This window comes from Squalius cephalus, assembly GCF_949319135.1.
Source record: "Squalius cephalus genome assembly, chromosome: 5".
Lineage (NCBI taxonomy): Eukaryota > Metazoa > Chordata > Actinopteri > Cypriniformes > Leuciscidae > Squalius > Squalius cephalus.
Window position 1 is genome coordinate 33,814,767 of NC_137126.1, and position 5,646 is coordinate 33,820,412.

Consider the following 5,646-nt stretch of genomic DNA (forward strand, 5'->3'; position numbering starts at 1 on the left):
CTTATGGACAAAAAAATGTTGACCTTGTTTTACTTCAATAAGTAAAGTGTCCCCAAATGTGTAAGGACACTTAAGCCACACCAGAAAACAATTGTCATAGCAAAATACAGCAAAATATTAAACCAAACCAAAATACCAAAACAGTAAATTTAACAGCTGCTGTGATTATCTCTTTCATCAACAAAGTGCAAACAAACCAGTCTGCAACTCTGCATCTCACTGAGCTCTTCTCCTAATAAAGTGCGGTGTAATTATAGTCTGTTAAGAGGCGTTAATGAATGAGGTTGCTAATGCATATCTGATGTATTCATTGCTCAAGGGAGAATATCAAAGAGCTATTGGCAAAACTTGCCAGAAAGATTAGCAATCAGATAACACCTTTACAAGATTTACAACAAGCACTGGGGACTCGATCCTGCAGCAAAAGACCAATAAGAAAAAAGGGATGGACATGAGATTGACCAGGTGCAAACACAGATAACACTCCAGCTTCATGCGGATATGCCTAAAATACTTATGTGATGACGTGAGTGCTGTGAAACCAGCAGAAATCTCTGCAGCTTTTTTGGGTTTTGATCTCACTTATTCAACATGCCCTCTCAAACGATCCCTTGGAATGACTTCAGACAAGTATGATTCATAATTAGTATTAGCACTTGATAATTTAGTGTACATATGTATACCATACATGCTCTTTATTTAATGAATGCATTGTCAAGAAAAAAAAAAAATATATATATAGCATATGACCTTCATTCCATTGTGAATGTTAAATAGAAAAACAATAAAAATATTAAACATTAAAAAGAAATACAATAATGTCTCTTTGTTAACATTAGTTAACTTATCCCTTGTGCATCAATTAAAAAAAGTTACACATAGCCGTGTCAAAAAAACTGTCATAAAAATGTCACGCTTGGGAGCACAGACTTAAGTCTGGTCTCATTTTAAAGAAGTCCATTGGCAGATTATTGCTGAAGTAAAACCAAAAAAAAAGTTAGGTTTAAGTTTATGAAAATGATTTATATAAAATGTATATTTTATGAAACATGTTGAACTCTAAAACTGATAGAAAACCAGAGCCATATATCTAAACAAGTTGTGTTCCAAATTTGAGGTTGATATCTCAAAAAATTTGCTTTCAGGAAGATTAGGCGCAGTACAACATTTTCCCCATTAGATACCAGCAAAACTCCACTGGTGCACAAAGTGGTTGGATTTGTGATTTGCAATTGAGTTTTTCTCTCTCAAATGTTACAAGCACACACACGCACATTTATTTTATTACACACATGCAAAGCACATCTGACATCCATACCAACACACCCACACAATTATTGATAGTAAAAATAATAGTAAGAATTTAAATTTTGAAGTCTTGCCAACAAGCCTTATTGATTGCATCATTTTATAGTTAAATGGCCCTGGGATTAAAAATTGCAGTTTTAATGGGTTTCAATGCAGACATTTTTGTCCAAAAGGCGCTGAGAGGAACTATAGTGCAAAATAGATTTTTTAAAGGAAATGTGGGTGGAATAGTAAAATTCTAATAAAAATACACAACTGTGCCAAACATTTATGCAGTTGGCATTAACACAGGCAAAATGATAAATAAATAAAAAAACACTAAAAAAGACAAATATGTCCATAAGGATGCACAAGGGTTAAGCAATACATTTTTTACAGCATTTATTAACCTGTTAAAAAATATTGTTTGTGTTAGTTCACAGTGCATTTAATGTTAACTGAAACAACTTATGAACCAATGAAACCTTATTGTAAAGTATTACCAATAAGATAAAATACAATTAAAAAGCAATAGTTAAAATATGTGGTAAATATGCCCTCCTGGGACTTCAGATATCATTTCAAATTTCTCGGATGATTGCCTTGCATCCTCGAAACAGACTTGAAGGTCTACTATTACACCATTAGGTGGAGCTATTTTCCTTCCACACAGCTTTGCAGTTTGCACTAGAGATAGGTCTGGAGCACTCCCCTGCTCTTAGACTACACAACACCACAATGATTTTAACACATCTGGCATGAATCAAACATCAGTGTGTAAATAATATCTTGAGTCTGGATCAGAAGGAGAGCTGATTTTCTTTATTCCAGCGTCCCAATAAATCCTGCTTCTGCAATTTTCTTGCAGGCATTCTCAAAATATTTATTTATTAATGAAATTAATACTTGAATAGGGACAATACAAAAAAAAAAAAAAAAAAAAAGAAAAGCAATACAATTTTAAAAAATACATTGTGCATAGAGAATATAGCATATGCTAATTTGCATCTCTGGTCCCTATAAAAGGATTTTTCTCTTTAATTATAAATAAATAAATAAATAATGCCAACCCTGCTTACCTTTAATATCCCCATACATGCATACATATACACACCTAAGAGAAGACACTGGATATATTTACTCAGAATTAAACAGCTTATCCATTGTGTTGCAAATGCCTCTGCCCTAAAGCTCTGCTAAATTCTGAGTGAAACAGAAAACCAGAAGGTTTTAAATGTTGCATGCAGGTGCAATGTATTCCCCCCCCCCCCCCCCTGCACAGCGTTTATACTTCACGGTTTAATTCCAAGTAACCTCCTTTAGATTTATCAAAATGTGTCTGTCAGAAGAGATAAAACATTCAGCTCAATCCCATTTCCCTCTGCATTAATAGCACCATTACAAGGCTGTGTCTGTTTTTGTTGTCCTGGATAATTACGCGCAAAAGCCTCTTCATTAGGCACGGCTGAGAATAATTAAACAGACATTTTTGGAAAGGTTTTTTGTGTGTGTGTGTGTGTGTGCGTGTTGTAGAATGATTTTAATTATGTATGGAAAGGATTGCATGTTCCAAAAAAAGTTGATAAAGCACACAGCCAATGAAACATGGCTGAAGCTTGGTTTCAACTACATTAAATTTCCAAGAGTCTCAGAAGGAAATGAAAAAATCTAAATCTGCTTGAAAATCAAATAATGTAGCAAAGCTGCACAGTGTTTTGCTTATATCTCCAATGGATCTGCATATATGGTTTGTGTTGTTTGCATCCGAGGTACATATCAGAGTTACCCCTCACTGAAATCACGCTAACAAGCAAGCAGAGCGGCATTTATTATACAGTACATCAGCACTGCATGATCCAAACTGACACTTTGGGAGCTGAGAGCCAGTTTGAGACTAACTCTGCTGGTATCATTTATTGAGAGCCTGAAGCATCTCAGTAATGGTTCGGCTGCCATCTCCTCTTATTCACGTTCCCTTGTCTTGCAGAGATCCACACTTCAGTGCTCTGTGTATTGCTGTCTAACTTTTTAATGAGTCCACGGATCACATAGCTTCATTGTGTCGTGAAAGTAACAGATATCTGAAAAGAGGCTGGCGATTATTTGATCCGTGTATTTCCTGCCCTGCTGTTGTTTGCGCCTGCACTCGAGTGATGTCATGTCATAATCCCCCTCTGCGTGTGTTTGTGACTAATATGCAAAGCACAGTATGCATGCCATATGTGAATGTGACGTAGGCTTGGTATTTATATTTTTGGTGCATAGCATACAACCAATTTCTCATTGTAAATCCTATCCATTGGATTGTGAAGATATACTAATTTAGTCATTGTTTCCAGAGTCATATATTATGGTTGGCTTTGAGACAACATGAATAGGAATGCACGTGAAGATGTACTAGAACAATTATATGTCACTGAAAAAAATTATTTTTGCTGCTTGTTCAAATTGCTTGATTAAAATGACCTTAAGCAACACAATTGCTATACATTGTGTCCAAACTTAATTTGATTGTGTTCAATCTGCTTAAATATAGGTAAAATTTAAGTTTACTTAATCCATTTGTGTTGGATTACATGAATGATTTGTGTTGCATTAACTGAAACTGGGCGGTGCTTGTTAGTTCCCAGCATGCTTTGCATATGGCTGAATTAAGAGTGAATAAATGTTGAAATTAAGTGTTATTTTTTGTGTTTAATGTTCAATTACATTCAAATTATTAGAACCATTTAAATTACAGAGGGTTACCATTGCTTTGGCTGAAAGAGTGTGTAAACTTAGCATTTAAGATTGGTTCATGCACTGAAAAGATTTATGTTTTAAAAAAAATTATATAAAAAAAATAAAAAAAATTATATTTAGTATAATTTACTTTGTTGATTGAACATGAATAGTCTGTGTTCGTCTGTGTTGTTTAAACGTGAATAATCTGTGTTGATGGAACACAATTGTGTAAGTGGCTACCAAAGCAAACAATTTGTGTGCAACCAATGTCCACTATTCAATTGAGTAAATCCAATGAATTATTTTTTTCAGTGTATAATGCACCTTACAGAACGCATCATTGTGAATTGTATTCCCTTTTAAATTGGATGTCATTACATATTATATTTGTTAGGTTTGTTACATAATTATCTTCAAGGGTTGCTACAACATAGTACGTATACAACCAGATCATCTAATCGTATTCTTTAGATTATCCCAGAAAGAAAAGTGTTTATGGTCGTTCACTCTCGGTTTTGCTGCTCCACATGATTGGATTGTGAAAAGTCATTGAAATAAGAGACATATATTTCAATCTCTGCATTTAAAAAACAGCCTGTAAATGTTTTAATTGAGTGTGTTTGTATGTCAACACATGCACTTGCATGGTTGTAAAGGTCGCCAATATTGATAAAGAATAACAGCAGGTACGGCACTTGCTGTACCCAAACAAGAGCTTTAAAATCAAAATTCCATCCATGTCTGACTTAAGTTGCAGTTTTTCTAACTGTGATAATGAGAGATGTCCTCTTAGACAGGACCAGTAATGAGGTATTCCAAGTGCAACATCCAAATGAAGCATTTCTTTCCTGTGACACTAATGCATATTTGATTTCTAGATTTCATTTTTCTTATACACTTTTTTTTTAGTAGAAGCATTCATACTGTATGTTAGATTTGTTTTGTAAAAAGCAGTTTTCATAATTGCAAGTTACTGTGTCTGGGAAAAAAACACTTGCACCTCAAGCCGTAGATGCTTGTTTCCTTGGTAACGGGGGTCTCCATGCATGGCACTTGAACGCGCCTGTTCTGGAGCTACATCTACGGGTGATATATGGAGACAAGCTCTCATTGATTCTTTTTTAGAAAATGTTGCATCCCTCTCTGTTTTAAATGAATGGAAAACAAGTTATCGACAGTTCGGTATGTAAACGATGATCATTTAATGAATAAGAATGACATTCAGGTTGCCATAAATTGATTTTTTGACGCAAGCAGGGCTTCCATATTAAAGGAAACTAACGATATAATACACATCTAAATGTCACCAACAGATTAATGTGAAATGACAATATTCCATAATAAACCATGCAGTTTGTCAGTGTAGTTAAATAGGCAATTGGTTGCCTCCGTGTTAGAAAATTCTGGACGATAGATGAACAAAACAAATAGGTTACAAAATATGAAAAAGATCATCTTTTTAAAAATTTTCTCTTTTTATCTAAAGATTCACACAAAACTAATATCTTACTGGTCTCATGTGACTTACACATCAACGTTGTCCAATCAGTTCAATCACACGTTACTGTGATGACCTGAGATTTTCCGCGCATTAACGCAAATGTTTTGAAGTCTATTCAAACGTGACAGCTCGGT